This window comes from Anser anser (assembly GCF_964211835.1).
Source record: "Anser anser genome assembly, chromosome: 1".
In the NCBI taxonomy this organism is placed as follows: Eukaryota; Metazoa; Chordata; class Aves; order Anseriformes; family Anatidae; genus Anser; species Anser anser.
The window spans coordinates 6,217,400-6,233,666 of NC_139720.1; the positions used below are offsets into that span (position 1 = coordinate 6,217,400).

Below are 16,267 nucleotides of genomic sequence, written 5' to 3' on the forward strand. Positions count from 1 at the left end.
GTATGCGAAAAAAAGCCATTTTACTTGCATGATCTAATGCTTTTAAGTCATCGTGGCTTTGCTGACTCATTGGTCAACCTTGAAAAATCAGAACAGTGCAAACACTGCAATGCCATCAGAGGGCTAGCAGGTTGCGCCGGGGACTCTGTTACTGATTAGTGTCATTTTTTTCCGAGTTGAAAGAGCTATTGTGTTTAAGGCCATGAGATTTAGAATTAGGAGTAATTAAAAACCAAGGCTGCTGCCTTTATATTTTTTTAAATATGAAGGGCCCCAGGAGTCTCTGTAGTCATTAGAAAATCCTATTCTCGTGCTAAGCTTGTCCTTATAAGCAGTTGTTGGCTTTCCTGAATGTAAAGCAGGATCTTGTTCAGAGTGGATGCTGAGAGGGGGGAAAATATCAGAAAGGCAGGGGAGAAGAAAAGTGTGTGTGTTTGGGGCGGGGAGATATTTAGTGGTTGTGTGGGGGCTTTGTAATGTGTCCTTAGCAACTGGCTTTCTACTCTAATGGGAAAAAGAGATGGTGGGAAAGCATTCAAGGAAAGTGGGTCACATTTGATCCATGACCTAAAAGGAAAAGTGGGGGGAGGGAATAATCAGCTCAGATCATTAATGAGGTGAAACCGTATCCCTATAAGGCTCATTCATCAAACTGGGAAAAACTGCTCTTCTGGTGTCATGGTTATGTGCTAGAAAGTGCAGCTCCTGCTCTCTCAAACACTACAATTGCTCCATGGCTTTTGTTTTTTAAAGGGAAAAAAAAAAAAAAAGTTGTTTGTTTTAAACACACTCAAGCAACACAATGATTAGACATGACAGTTTGGCTGTGGGGCCTTCCTTTCAGTTCAGGAAAATATAGAACATAGCTGAGCTGTCCTTTCCTGGTAGAAATGAGGTCATTTGTAAAGCTTTGTGTACATTTCTGCAGCACTCGTAGAACTGAGCTAGTAAAGCGGATCTCCTAAAGTCGAAATCTTACTTGCACCAATATTCCCGTCTTTAAGAAATACAGACCCATTGACCGTGTAAGATTAGGAATCGCAAGCTGTGATTTAGACTTAATGACTCCTCGAGGATGCATAGTTTTGATGTAGCTGTCAGTGGCACGTCCACTGCTGTCATAAGTGCGCTGCCTTTGCTGACTCTGAGCTTCTTACAGCTCCATGTGGATAAGGGAAAGCTTGTAATCGCTTTCCTTTTCCATGTGGGCTGCGTATCTGTTCTGAAATATGCAAAAGTACACTGTCAAGGTTGATTTTTCTGTTTATTAAATACAGAAATGTATACATTATATTTGTTAATCCCCATTGTTTGTAAAAATCCCTCGGGCAATTAGAATTTATTAAATAATTTATTTTATGTAAAAACTGATAGCAATTTTCGTATCCAAACTATTTTTCTTACACCGATCAGATGTTGTATAGCTGCTAATACTTCAAGGTAGTTTTAATTAGCGTCTCAGCCTAATGCAACTCTGCTCCAGAATGCATCTTTGAAATAAATAGAATCTTAGAATATCTGAGTTGGAAGGGACCCACAAGGATCATCGAGTCCAACTCCTGGATCCCCAAAGGACCACCTAAATAAGTAAAAATCAGGCCATGTGTCTGAGAGCATTGTCCAAACACTTCTTGAACTCCGGCAGGCTCAGTGCTGTGACAACTTCCCTGGGGAAGTGGAATAGCAAAGGATAACAGAAGGTGTACTGGATAAGTGACTGACAAATCTGGAGTGATGTCAGATGTGACTTGGCACATCAGATTCGCGTTCCATCCATCTTGAAACTTCATGGAACATATACCCATTGTGACAGAAAACTCTAGATGGTAACCCCCAGATTGTCTGACAATTTTTAATAAAGCATGAACTACTTCAGTCAGCTGTCTTGGCATTCAGTCCAATCACGGAGAGATGGAAACACAGGAAAGTAAAGAAGCATTCAAGATGTTGGGCTGCTTAATGAAGATACTTGGTAGAAAACAATAGATTAAATATTCCTGACTTTGTAGGATAAGTGAATTTAGACGTGCCGTGTCTCCTTCTCCTCTTTTTTTTCTTAACCACCTATTAAAGTCCTCTGGGAGTGCATCATGTTTCCTAACATATGAAAATAGTGGGAAAACATCTGGGCTTACTAATAAAATTAGGTCTGCTACTTAAAAAGCAGCCAGCATTGTTTGGGGCCTCAGAGATGCTCATGCAACGCAAATAATAATAGTAGGCTTTGAAAAGTACTTCACTTCTGCCGTGTTGCATAATTTTCAAATACTGCTTTTAAAAGACAAATTAGAATTGCATGAAGTTAAAAAAAAAAAAAGCATATCATGAAAGGTTTCGGGTTTGTTTATTTGTCTTTAATAATATAACAGTTCAACGTTCATGTAGTGCTTTCCTCTGAATGTTTCAGGGTACTTCACTGGGATGGGAACATAATGCTCCTCTTCTAGGGTGAGGGAAATGAGCACAGCAAAGGGAAGAGACTTACAAGAACGTGGCTGAGAAACCAGTTTCTTTGTTATGTTGCCCTCTGTTTTTTCCCATTAGCAACACTTCCCAGTTTGGTTCTTCTGTAGGCTTTTGTCTTCTCTGTAGGATGGTTATAGCATGAGGATGGATATGCCTTATAGTAAGCAGTTAGTAGTACTCTTCTTGATGAATTTGAAGTTGCTCGACTAAACTCCACATTTGGTGTCCACAGCTGACAGCCCCCCTGGACACGAGGCACAGACATCCCTGTCTGCGCTACACCAAAGTAAGAAAACCTTCAATCTTCAGTTTTTTTCTCTATTTTCCTCACTTAGAAACCCAGCAGGTTCAGACCTCAGATCATTAAAACAAATGGCCCTATACTAAAATGCCATCTCTGCCCGTTGGATTCCCCCGTGTTTCCCCTATCAAGCAAATGACACCTGCGAGCTTCGGTTCTGTGTTCTCCCATCGGCAGTGTCCAGGTGCCTCCGCCTGCCCCGGGGCAGGTTTCTTCCTTTTTCCATCTGCTGAGAGAAGGTGACGATGTCCGTACAGAGAGGGGTTGTATGGGAAAACAGTTGGAAAAGGGCTAGAGATCTTGGGGAACCACATGGTGTTACTAATCCTCTGGCTTTCCAAAGACTTGTCATCGCAAATAAGAGTTTTCTACTTTCAGGGGGAGGAGGGAAAAAGAAAAAAGAAAGAAAGAAATTAACCCTGTGGTGTGATGACAGAGATTTCTATAAATCACACTGCATTTCCCACTGGTGCTAACGGCCAGCCAGACCTGAGATGGCCAAGTTTCTGCAGGTCGAGTACGTTACAGGGAGCTTAAAAATACATCCACAAGTCTTTAGCTGCCTTTGCTGGTGCATGAGGCTTTTGAAGTTAAGAAGTTTTGTACGTCACGGGATGGCCAATGGGGTGGGGATGTTATTCCCATTTTTCCCATTTCTTTCCCATTTCTTCTGGAAGGGTGCCAGCCAGCCCCCAAAACCTGGATTCATTTTGCATTTGTGAGTAAAACCTCCGTGGGAATAAATAACCTACTAGAACAAGCTTCTGTCCAAAACATCCAATTAAGAAGTTATCCTTTCAAATTTCTCCTGCGGCAAGTATTTGCTATGACCTTAAAAAACACAGTTTTCGACAACGTTTCACGATGTGTTTGCCTTTCGGTTTGGCAAGAGGCTTCAGAGCCGCTCGGATGGTTTTCCACTGCTCAGCTTGTGCAGAGAAGATGAAGGTCTGCCTTTGAAGTCAGCAGTGTCCCCATAAATGACTCCCACATGATTTCGGAAGTGTGTTAGGGTGTGGTGATGTTGGGATTTTTCATGGTATGTTTATTAGGAAAATTTAAACCAGTTTTTCTGAGGTTTTTCATTTCTTTGAATGATGCTCTTAAAAGGGGAGTTGCTCCTTTCCTAATTATATGTCATTGTTTATTTTCTTGTAAGTCTTAAAAGAATATTGTAGCCATGTAATGCAGGGGAGCAAAATAAATTATTTGTAATATTAGGGTAAATATAAGAAACTGAATAATATTTTGTACTTTAACTAAGATTTACCTTAGAGCTCATGTTCTCTGTTGACTAATTGTGTGTCAGTGCATTTACATAACCGCTCTCTCTGTAGGTGTTAAAGTATAAATGTTGGCAGCCAAAAATACAAAGGAAAAAGAATCCTGTTTTGAAGAGCATAGCGTACATATTGCAGTGGGATGTAGAAGTTTCAACTGGGGCGAAATGGAGACAGCGTGGCCCATTTTGCCCTGTGTACAAAGCTATGCTTTCCACCCAGCACACACAGTGTGTTTTTTCCATTAAAAATTGCTTAGTATTCTGGGTTCGGAGCCAGTTTCCTCTTCTGTAATCCACATATCACCGTTGCATGTGTTGGTAGTGGTACATCTGGTGCGACCTGGTTTTACCAACATTCAACGCTAGCAGTAGTATATAAGATTTTCCCAGCTGCAGTTGAAGTCAAGCTCCTCGTTATTTCATTATTGTCTCTTCCATGAAGTTGGTATGAGTATTCATGGTGTAACATAGAATCAACAACCAGTAGAAAGAGAGTTTTTTTGTTTTTTGTTTTTTTTCCCAAAAAGCACTAGAGAGAGTTATAAGTATGTTGGAAATCATTGGGGAAAATCACTTTCTAACTATTGACATTTCAGTAGCAATCTAATGAGGTTCTTAGGTTTTTCTAGTATGTAATATAGAGGAGTGATTAAAAAAGATTCAGAAACAGGGAAGTTGGTGTTTTTTTTTTTAACTTCCCTGCAATATGACTTGAAAGAAATATGTATCCCTGTTGACTTCGTGGTTGTCCAGCAATCTGATCAGAGCTGAGCTCTGCTCTACAGAAAGGCTGGGTACTTTTCCCACTCCGTTTTCTGCCCCCCATACCTAACCAAAGATTTCCATACACCACTCTGAAGAACGGGGAAGCATTTCCCAGACAGCATTCATGGTCTCCTTTACTAAACAGGCAGAATTTAGAAGAGGTGGGAGGAACAGAGGAGTTCGGTGGAGAGGAAAGGAAAAAGAGCAAAGCCATCTGCCCCTGACCCCACACCCCTGCTTTATTTTCCATGTAAATGGCAAAGTCCTCCTGCCTCCTGCTCTGCATGTAGATGTTCAGTCGAGCTATATTTTCATAAGCTTATTCATCCCAGTAATATTTGAAAGCTTTCCCACAATACACAAAGTTTTGCCTGCCCACATACTTTATTCTCAAGCCTTGGGAGGGATAAAGATTTTCTTCTTCGTTTGCTTGTAGGTTTAAGATTTCGCCCTTCTCTGCCACTAAACCAAGCTTGATTCTGATTTTCAATGTCATCATTTTGTCTGTAACCTAACACTCAGCTAATACCAGAACCCAGATTTCCAAGACTCTTCACTCTTACAACAAGATTGGCTCCACCTTGAGGAGTTAAAAAGGCCAGATAGTGGGATGAGAAGAGATGGGAACAACCTCTAGCACCTCTTGGCTCTCCAGCCAGCAGAAACACCTCTTAGTGGATAGGCAGCGAATATCTTAGCACATCTCATCCATCTGCAAAAATTGTCCTAGAAACTTCCGAGACAGGATTGCTGTACTTCTGCCCTGCTCCTCCTGACTCCTGGTGAATTGCCTAAATTAAACCTTAAGTGCTGCAGTGGTCAGGCTCCTTCCCCGGCCAGTTGTGGAAGTTCCCAACCTGTCCAAATCAAACCCTTGATTCATTGAAGCGAAGCTCAGTGCTCTGTGTTTCCCTCCGTGCTGCAGAAAACAGCTTTGTCACCTCTTTGACCTCCAGCTCGGTGAAACCTTTCCACGTGAGGAAAGCAAAAAGTCGGGTACAGTCCTTCACAGACAGTCGACAGCTTCCCCATATGATTTCTCCTGGCTCAGTTGGTGCAGAGGTAGGAGGTGAGCCCACCAACTCACCCCAGCAGCATCCCATTAATCCCAGCACGCAGCCAGATGCGGAGGGCTGACCACCCTGCCCTGAGCATGCCCAGCACCCAAGGGCTGTGTTTGTGTAGATGCTGGTTGTGTTTCCACTGCGGTCTGCATCTTTCCACCAGCTCGCTGCAGCTGTATTTGGGAACTGGAAAATTGCGTGATCCAAAGTGCCTGGTGAAGCAGATCCTTCCAGCCTCGCGTTGTAGGGAAACAAGTGTCACACCATGCAGAAGTGCCTCTGCGCATGTCAGCTGAGCGCTTTTTTCAGCGTGATGGCAGAGTGCAGAAATTTCAAAAGGAATCAGGCAATTAAATTTCGAACCAACATCTCTTCTGTTTGTTAGGAATTCATCATTTCACATAGATGCAATGTTTCATTGTGTGTTGCATGTCTTATATATAAACAGTTTCATTTTAATTTTTTAATATTGTCTTTCCCAGTTGTTGGGATTTTTTTTCTTCCTTTTCTGGACAGGTTATACATATGCTAATAGAAATATGCCTATTATTTGAAGCATAGTTCTGCTTGTCAATGAAGCTTCATTAACACCGTTATCACTGCCTGACATTTATCTTATAATTTTCCAGAGTTGACTGTTACATCTCCATGGAAACCCAAATTGCAATTGAAACAAGTGAGATAATAAAGGCATCCATAGAGGATTGACAGTATGCAAGCCCACAGTGTTTGCAGGCTACATTTGTTTATAGTTCCTTAGATAAATCTATTGCAGTGGAGATTTTTATTACCTGTCTCCTGTCTTTCTATGCTGCTTATTGCAAGGTTTAGAGCAACATTTTTTTATTTTGCTTTTTAATTAGAGCAATAAATTATTTGGCTCATCAAGGAAGGTCAGAGCATTGAAGATATAAATTCTGGTGTGGTTTTTGGGGGGCGAAATATGGAGGTTTTTATAGATGATTTTGGCATTATGTAGACTGATGCATTCTGAGATTGATTTGGGAGTTTGTTTGAAGCAGCAAAAACTTACGATTGCGGACTCTTGATTTGCTGACTCTTTCAGTATGCAAGAAAGATTTTTTTTTCTATACCTAAGGACTTGAGCTCTCTAAGTTCATGACTCTAAATCAATTTAGATGGTGCCTCAAAGCATAGAGTCATGAAACTGGAGTGGGTCCAGAGTGAATTAATCTGAAATTAATTTGATTTTGAAAGGCTCCATCTGGCTGTGTTTGGAAAAGGCATTTAGACAGATATATAAACAAATGATCATCTGTATTCTATATGCCAGATGTGGTGTCAAAAAAAAAAATGAAGAAATGGTTTAAAAAAAAATCAGCTGAGGGGGATTTTGCTATAACGATGCTCAACTTGTTAAAATTACAATTGCATCATACTTTGGACAATAATCTTTTCATATATTCTGATTTGTAGAAGGGGGGAATAAGAGCAAGCCTGATAGGATATTTTGTTTTAAGTAAGAAAATTGAATGTCACAGCTTGCTTTAATTGTCTATTTCAGATCTCCCATATATAAGCCCAGCTAACTGAAATTGGCAGGATCCTTAACAAGAGCAGTGCTGTGATCTTCCATTCCCTTTTTAAGGGAGCTATTTAGGTAAAGCAGCCTTGTCAGCCACGAGCTGTTGGCCTCCCTCTCTTTTGACTTATGCTTTTGGGCCCTACAGAACCAGCTCTCTGTGCTCCGTGAAGCTCAGCAGCGAGCGGGTACAAGCGGGTACACACATGGGTGCCAGGCTGAAAATATGTCATGCTGTAAAGTACTTCCTGCAATAATCGTTTGGTTTTAGTACACTGAAACCTCTGCTGTGTTTCCAAACAAATGCCTGGAGGTTTCCTTCCCATCTTCTCCATCCCTCCCCAGCTCCAGGACACGGTTTGCCATGAAGTAGGCAAGTCCTTTCAAACCACAGAAGAACTTGCAGGTAACTGCCAGCCTGCACATAAAGCCTGCTGAAATTGTCACGTCATTAATTACTACATAAAAATATATATTTTTTAAGCCTTCATTATTGCTTTTGATGTTTCTGGGGGCAAAAGAAGGAGGAAGTTGAGTAGCAACTTAGTACATTTTGATTAGTAGGTGTGGAGAGAGAGACTGATGTTGTTGACAAGAAAACAGATGGTCCTACGTGTCCTGAATTTTAAAAGCCTGGTGCTATTCTAATGTGGTTGTTGGCATGTCACAAATATATAAGCATTTGGTTGTAATCAAATCCTTTTTTTTTTTTTTTTAAAGTAGCATCAATAAATGTTTCTTGCCATACAGAAAGAAGTATTCTTCACTGCAAATATGCGTAAAGCAAAGCATTGATAATCCACACCATTAATATTGAGCAGTCAGCCACTTGAAACTCTACTTCATAGGAAAAATGGTGTCAGTCGGTGCCCCAAAACTGTAATTTCATTGTGCAAGCGCTTCAGTTCTCTCTGTGGCCCTGTCCAACTTACAGAAATGTGGAGAGGGCCCCTTTGCAATTTGAGTCCAATTTAAACGTAACATAGATTTTGCACAAAAGGACAACCTCTGCTCCAAGGAGATTACAGTGAGAAACATCAGTGTGGGGTACAGTAAAAGTGGAACAGAAAGTCACAGTCGCTGCTCATGAGCATCGTAGTTGGGATGAACTGCCACGGTTCTCATCATTACAGAGATTAATTTAGAGATGGAAAAATGATAAACAAGAAGCCTTTTCTAATGCTAACCTGTCCACGTCAAAGCCAGATGTGCAGACATCCACCTGTTAGTTGGCCAACAGAAAACAGATATTCAAACGTCACACCTTTGGTATTTATTGGTAATGTCCAAACTCTTGTGTTACTTTTTTTTTCCTGCTGCATGGAGTTAGAAATGCACCAACCTTACACCTGACGGAGACAGACCCAAGCTTGTTTACAGGTTTAATGTACAGAGCAAATTCTGCTCAGGAAGCAAAACTGACTTCTTGGGTGGTTGCCTAAGCTGAGCTGTCTAGCAGAATGGTGATGCCTGGAGGACCTCATCCAGCCTTGAATTAGTTAGTTCCCAAAGCCTGCAGGAAAGGCTGGAAGATAAAGGCTGGGCCTAATACACAGCCTGCCGGTGCAGATCTCCAAGCATTTTTCGTCATTCTTATCATGTGTCCTTAGAAATGAGTGATCCTCATCCCTCCACCTGAACAAGACGGGGGTCAAACCCAAGAAAGTAAGGGTTGGGATGGCTTTGGCTTTCTTCAGCTGTTAAAGGGCAGCCATCCTTTACCAAGCATTGGGCTTCTAGTTTAAGTTCAGTAAAATCAACAGGCTAGCATAGGCAAATATTTAAATATGCTGAAAGTAGACCATTATAAGTTTCATCAGCATAAACAGAAAGATACTACCCAGTCCTGACCTGTACAGATGGCGCGTTTAATTGTTTGCTGCCACTATTGGATGAACTAGTAATGATATTTTAATTGGTTTCCAAAATAGAGGACTTGAAAAAACAGCTCTTCTTCTCTCTGTTTATCTTCCCTTCTGCACTCATTCTTTCCCTTGTCTCTGTGTATATACATGTGTGTAGTCTAAATATAAAATATATATTTTAATTTGTGTAAGTTCTGTCCATGTGGAGCACATGCATATCACTAAGCACTACTGCATGTTCCAAAAAATAATTTGCTGCTAAAACAGAGGTCCATACACTAGCAGTAAGAGTTGAGACAGCTTGAAGCCACTACACTGAATACAATTTTTTTTAAGATATCTGTGATTATGAGTTTTTTTTGTTTGTTTGTTTGTTTTTTCTGAAGGTGTGATATAGCAGATGTGCAAAGCTTTTGCAGAGTTACTGCATCTTGACTCTGCGGTTCTAGGAAGCATTACCGCTGGTTTTAAACACATATGCAAAGGATGTTCACAATTCGGTTTGCAACCCCAGGCTCAAATCCAAGTGTTTTGGAATGGAGGTGGTGCAGCAACCAAGAGGCCAAGCACTGGAGCAGCCACTGGCCTCTAGAGGTAAATAGTTAGCAGTGAGCCTGGGGGAGGTTGTAGCCAGGTCAGGACAGACACGACCTCGTTAGCTTTGGTGAGCACAACTCAGGGCTAATTTTAGGAAGTCAACAAGCCTTGGCACAAAGGAGTGTCTGTGCTCTAATCTGCGCCACAAGTGCAGAAGGTAATTGCATTTTAACATAGCTATTATTATGATTTCCATACGTATCCTTGATTCCTTCCTGTAATACTAATGAGGAATCTCTGAAGAATAATGTGTTGTACCTCAGGTGTATTCAGCTCTCTCCTGATGCTGTATGTGTGTGGTTCAGTACTTTTCCCATGTCACTTTTAGCATCATGCATTCTGACCCAGCTGTTTGAGAGATGCCTTCCCTCTGCTTCTCCTTCTCCCAGCCGGAATGTGTTTCCCATCAAGAAAAATTTCAGTGTAGGAAAAGGGTTTTTTTCCTCAGATTTTCACATCAGTCCTCCTCGGTGACAGGATGCTACTTCCTCACCCTACGGAAAATTTGCGTTTAAGGCATGAAAGGGATCACATGTACTCAATTTGGAATTGATCAGGACACAAGCAGTCCCTTCTAGGGGACCAGCATTTTACCACGGTTTGTATGAGGCAAAATACAGAGAGAGTTAGCAAACCTGAGCTACAGCTAAACACCGACTCCATCAGAAAAAAACTGACTGTGAAATTTAGATCACTTGTCAAGGCAGAAAAAAAAGACTCCATTGTCTTAAGCAACATTATGCTTTTACAGATAATTTCTGCAGACATGGAGGCAATGGGAGAAAAAACATCTTTGCATTTACCATTCAGTGCTTACATGAGCACTTGAGTATTATTAGCTATTGACAAGAATAAAATCTCCGCATTGGATGCCAGGTATTAAAAGCCATGAGAATTGTTCGTGTGGTTCATGTGGTGTGTGCGTGCAAGTGCTGTTGCTCTCTGCTGGATGGATGAAGAATTACTCGGCTCTTTGTTCAGGCTTTATGGGTCTGTAAGACAGAGTAAGAGAGAATGTTGTCTGAGCTCAGAGTTTCGGTACCCCTCCTGAAATTGCAGTTGGCCTTCTAGCGTAGCAGAAACCCAGCTGAGCAAGTCGTGCAGCCGCCAGAAGTTGTCACCCTGCCTCTGGGCGCGGGGAAACCTGGAGAAAATTACTTTGTAGGCATTGCTGCATGTGCGGGACTCGTCCCGCTGTGAGCTGTGGCATTAATCGGGCACGATGTCAGAGTCATTCAGCAGCTGCCGGTATGGATATGTGTAACTTAATAATTATTATTGTTATTCTTACTAGTGGTTTATAGTTGTGCCAAAACCTGTACAAGACACAGGAGCAGCTAACGATTTATGAAACTTCATCTTTCCTCTGAGCTGCTGTTGAGTTACTGCCCTGTGAAAACACTGATGGGCCAGAAAGCTTCTGGATATTAACTTTTTTTTCCCAAAAAACCACAGAGACCTGGTCATTTGTGGCTTAAAAATATAGAACGGCTTCTTTTTGTTTTCTCTCGTTTTGTTTTGTCAGAGGTTCCGGCCCTCATTTTGCTGGCCGAAATCCAATTTAGGTAATTACATTCTGTGTCTCTAAATCCCAACCCCCTGCAGTTTCCAATGGGGTATGGTATTGTTCTACCCTTCCTGGCTGAAATTGTTGTGCGATAATGCTCCATGTCATTAAACAGCTGCCGTCTGTCACCTTACGATGAAGCCATTCCTCTCTAAACAATGAGTTTATAAAGCCCTTTTGGGTCCTTCCGGATAAAATTTGCTCGTAAGCCAGCAGTTACAATTTTCAAGCACGGTAAGGTGATGGTCGTTGTCTCTTCTGCCAGCAGTTGGAGTCCGTCGGAGTGGTGGTGTCCCTTCGGTCAGCTCGTGCGGTACCCTGGCAGCTCGGATGGAAATATCTGTTGCTGTAAAACCTTGATGTTTCCGTGCTAGGTTGGATTTAGTGGGCTTTACACTTGCAGCCTGTTCCTTAGCATGTTGTCGTTGTCGTTTTGGTGCTTAGGAATGAAATGTTCTTCCAGGGATGTGCTGTTTGGTCGCGTACCATCGGACGTGAAAAAGGCAAATCTCCAACAAAACAGCAAAGCCATTAAAGTAGGGTGAGGACTGCGAGAGGAATTGACCAAAACAGAAGAACGGGAAGTGTTCTGGACAGGATTACAAAGGGATTGAAAACACGGGTGTGATGCAAACCCATTCAGTCCCAATAAAAACGGGTTTTCAGCACCTGGCTTGACACCTAGTTTGTGAACGGGAGTGAGTTGGGATTAATGCCAAAGATCTTAACAGTGATGAATTTAAGAGGGTCCCTCTTGATCCAGACTTTGTTTCTGAAGCCTGCCTCTCTCTCTCAGTAGCGGTCAGGTCACTTCAGCAGCTTGGCCGTAATTACAGACATGAATGGGAGAGGCAGAGAAGGCATCCAGTGGGTTTTGCCGGGGCCCCCGCTTAAGCAGCAGCGATATTAAAACAATCTCTGGCTCCTCAAGGAGTGGCCCTGTCAACTTGCTGAAATGATGGAATGGTAGTTAGGTTATTAGAAGGAAAATTGGCACAAATTGAGAGAGAGGATGCTCTGGCAGTGACCACAAGCAGCCAGCGACTCAGTGGCTTAATCTCTGCCCTCGGGCTGCTCTCTCCAATACAGATGACACCTTGTCAGCAAAGATGATGTGCTGGGTCACCCCAGAGTCCAATGGGCTAAATTGGCCACAGAGGGAAGGGTTGCTGCGGCGTAGAGACAGCAAGCCACATAATCTAATTCTTCTTTTTTTTTTTTTTCATATATATATGTCATCATTTGGGTACTGACAGTAATTGTCAAGGGATTCTCTTCTCATTAGTGTCCCCTAGCCGCAGCTAGCTCTGTGCTCGTGCTTTCAAGAAGTAGTCCTGAGCTTTTGCAAGGATTGCTTTGGCTCCTCTCGGAAAGTTTCACCCATCGTTTCTCTTCTGTGTTGTTATTTCCTGCGTAAAGCGAGAGGGGAAGATGGGGAAGGAAGGAGTTGCTTCCTCCGAGAGCATTGCGGTGGCAGGGAGAAGTAACAAAACCCCTACGGTTGCTGGCGGCTAAGAGGTCGTAGTGCTGAGCAGCTCCTGCCAGCGGGTGAAGATGAAGGCTGGGGGAGGAGAACGGAACTCATCTCTAGCAGAGACTGGTTGGGAGGGGATCAAAAATATTGATTGGTTGGATTTTGCACTCGCTTGAAGAAGCTCGGTGATAGCTGAACCGTCAGGCAGGCGTGCTTAATGTTTGCTGTTCCTCGAGTACACTGCAGATCTGTAAAATATATAAAATAATTTGATTTTTTTTCATTGTTATCTCCCTATTGTTTTATCCACTTATTTGGTTTGTCCAAGTGGGCTGTAGTCATATAGATACTGCCGGCGCTGGGTAAGGATGCTCCTGCAAGTGTCATTGGTGTGACAGCACTGTTGCACTCCTTAAAACCCCAATAGAGGTGGGAACCATTCCTCCGAGATGCTTGGTAGCCTTCGTTTGCACTGAAGTCAAAGGAAATGTAACTTAGCAAGGAGCCGGCTGTGCCCTCTCCACGGGTTCAACTTGTTTATCCCCCCCCACAAAACGTTGGCAGCTCAGCCCTGCGGTAGGAAAGAATTATAGAGAAAAGTCTTAAGTTATGCTTGCTTTTTCCTAAATCTGCAGGAGTTAGCGGATTGGCAGAGCTGTCAGAGGATGGTGGAATTAAAGCTGGAGAAGTTTTAATGACTTGCCCAAGTTCATTCAGGCAGTGAGTGACACAGCCTGTCCCCCGGAGCGTTGTGTCACTGCACACAGCAGCCTACACCTGCAGTCAGGGTGTTTAACCATCGTTACCCAATAAAACATTTCAGGAATATGATCAATGTAATTCCACTTCTGCCCCCCCGAAGTAAAGACAGTGCGTAAGCGTTGTGTTGAATTAGAAGAGATCTAACCCGTGCCTGAACCTCAAGCTCAAAGCAGGAACTTGATGGTAATGGGGCAATTAACCTGAGTAAACAGTTAGAAGTGTTAGGTTTTGTGGTTTCCTCCAAATTGTCTTGTTAGTGATGGAAATTGTAGTGCTCTCGGTGGTAAAGGTGCTGTGGGTAAAGGAATAAGCAAAGGAATAAACTTGTTCTTTATTAAATATGACCTCTGCTGTAATTTAGGGCTAACATAGTAATTATGTGTGGATTTCTTAAGGAAGAGATCCAACAGAGAGACTAGATGAAGGGCATAATTTGAAAAGGAACTCATTTCATTTTTTAATGTAAACAAAGCAGAGAATAAATGAAGCGAAAAGTGAAGCTGATTTCTGAAGGAAAATACTTGCCTGAGTACAGGACAAAGCCAGTGGCTGCGCAGCTCAGCCTTGTCTTTGCAGGTCCAAAAGAGTGTATGAGCATTTTCCTTGGCTATTTTAAGCTATGGGGCTGCAATTTTACTTTTTCTTCCTGCTAGGAAGGTTGTTTAATGCACTGGGTTTTACATAAACAAGTAGGAAATCAAATGGCAGAGTGGTTTTTCCAGAGGTCTAAATGCCACAGAGGTGCCTAGTACCCCCTGAAAGTCTTGAACGTTGCTCCCATCGGGCATCACTCAAGTGAGTCAGGGGTTTTTTGTCTCTTGGAGTTTGGGGTGTGGGTTATTTTGGGATTTTTTTGTCTGTTAAATATTAGGTGTGTGTGGAAAATAGAGCTTTTAATGCCTGGAGAAATCACGATGGCTGCATCGGTGTGCTTGGGACCTGTAGAGCATCTTCAAACAAAGAGCAAGCGTAAAACAAGCGAGGGCATTTGTGCATGAAACATAATAGAAAAGGCTGGGCCAAATCCTTCAGTCTCTTATTCAGGCAAGGCTCCCAGTAGGGTCAATAGGAATTTTGTCTAATAAATGAGTGTGATAAATCCCATTGTCTGTTGATCAGTGTTAAAGACACTTCAGAAGTGGCGATCCAGCTTCTTGTTGTTGGTTTAAAATCTGCCTTTAATATGATTTTCTCCTTCCTGCAGTGAGTAGAGAAAGTGCAAAAGTTTATATAGGCATATTAATATGTTCAGGTGTGTTGTTCTTTCAAGGAGATGAAGTATGGAAGACTAAATAATTTGTCTTTGCACGTTACAACTGTGATGACACAAAGAGGTTTTTTTCTTGCCATTCTTATATTTCCTTTTTTCACGTGTGTAATATTATTTGGGTCTGGTCGTGCAGGTTTGGGGATCTTCAAGCCCTCCTGTGGGCACTCGCCCTGACCAATTGTCAAATGGAGAACTTGTAATTAAAGCCAAGTTTTTTTCATAGTGGCAGGTGGCTCCGAGATGCCTGAAGTTTGGGATGAGCAGCGTTCAGCATTGCTGCACGCACGCCTTCTTACCCCTTTCCCTGGTGGGAAGATGGGAGGAGCACTCTGAAAGTCACATCTCATTAGCGTTCTTTCTTGAAATTTAAGCATCAAAAAACGATCATCATTACAGAATCTCTAGCCAAAGAATTAATTGCAATGGTTGCCCTTAATGATCAATAGTGGCACAAGGGTTTTTTAATTTATTCTTTAATTCAGTGTTCCTGTTCAGTATTTAAAATGTTTTGTTTTCCTTAGAAAAGTACAACTCTTCCTAAATCATAGTATGTCATATGTCTCACAGAGCAGGGGTTTTTTGGTTAAGTGCTTTTCCCCAGCAAAAGTGTCGAGCTGTTTTGAACTTAGACGGACATCTGGAGATCAGATAGGGTAGAAATTTACGGGGTGTGAAAAATTTCAAACACTTAATGTCCTTTTCATGGAGAAAAACTTTCTGAAGCAGCATTTTAGTTCTCGGAGTGAAGTAGGCAATCTTGCCACTGCTTTCTCCTTTTGAATTGTGCATTTTTTGTGTGCCAGGGTGCAATAAACAATGTGCTTTGGACTGGCACTCTGCAGACTGCTTTTTCCTTTTTAAAGAGCGTAGGCAACTAATCGGCAGCGACCAGCCGCATAGCTGGAGTGTTTTCCATTCTAGGCAATATCATACTAATTTGATGCACACATGGATGCTTCACACAATCTGCAAATTCATCGCTGGCATCTTGCATTAGTCATCTGACAGATTGCCAAGTGTTTCATATTCCTTTCATGTGACTTTATTACAAAACACGCACACACACACCAGCACTGTCTTATTTCTGCCAGTAGCCAGTTTAGTGAGAATTCACTGCAGTTCTGTTTACAACAGCCATGGAGAGAAATCTGCGCTTCCTTGCAACTCTCCTCCACTTTAAAATGCAAAAGTACCAGTCTGCATTGTGCAGCTCTCTTCTTATATAATGACATTAAGCAGCAGCCTGCAGAGAAAACCAGACTCAATGAAAAATGTAATCGCGTTGTTTTTTGTTCATAATACTTATGCTAT

At 42.1% G+C, this 16,267-nt stretch overlaps 1 protein-coding gene across 16 annotated transcripts in view; it reads left to right on the forward strand.

The window, feature by feature from the left end:
• The window catches only part of CELF2 (CUGBP Elav-like family member 2), a 568,240-nt gene that overhangs the window by 415,795 nt on the left and 136,178 nt on the right, over positions 1-16,267 (forward strand). Inside the window, exon 1 of one of the 16 annotated variants that reach the window (XM_083819745.1) lies at positions 1-16,229. This exon is cut by the window's left edge and continues 23,012 nt beyond it. The exons of the other annotated variants lie outside the window; for them this stretch is intronic. The gene's annotated coding sequence lies outside the window, so the exon portion shown is untranslated. The remainder of the gene's footprint in view (positions 16,230-16,267) is intronic. 16 annotated transcript variants of the gene reach the window in all.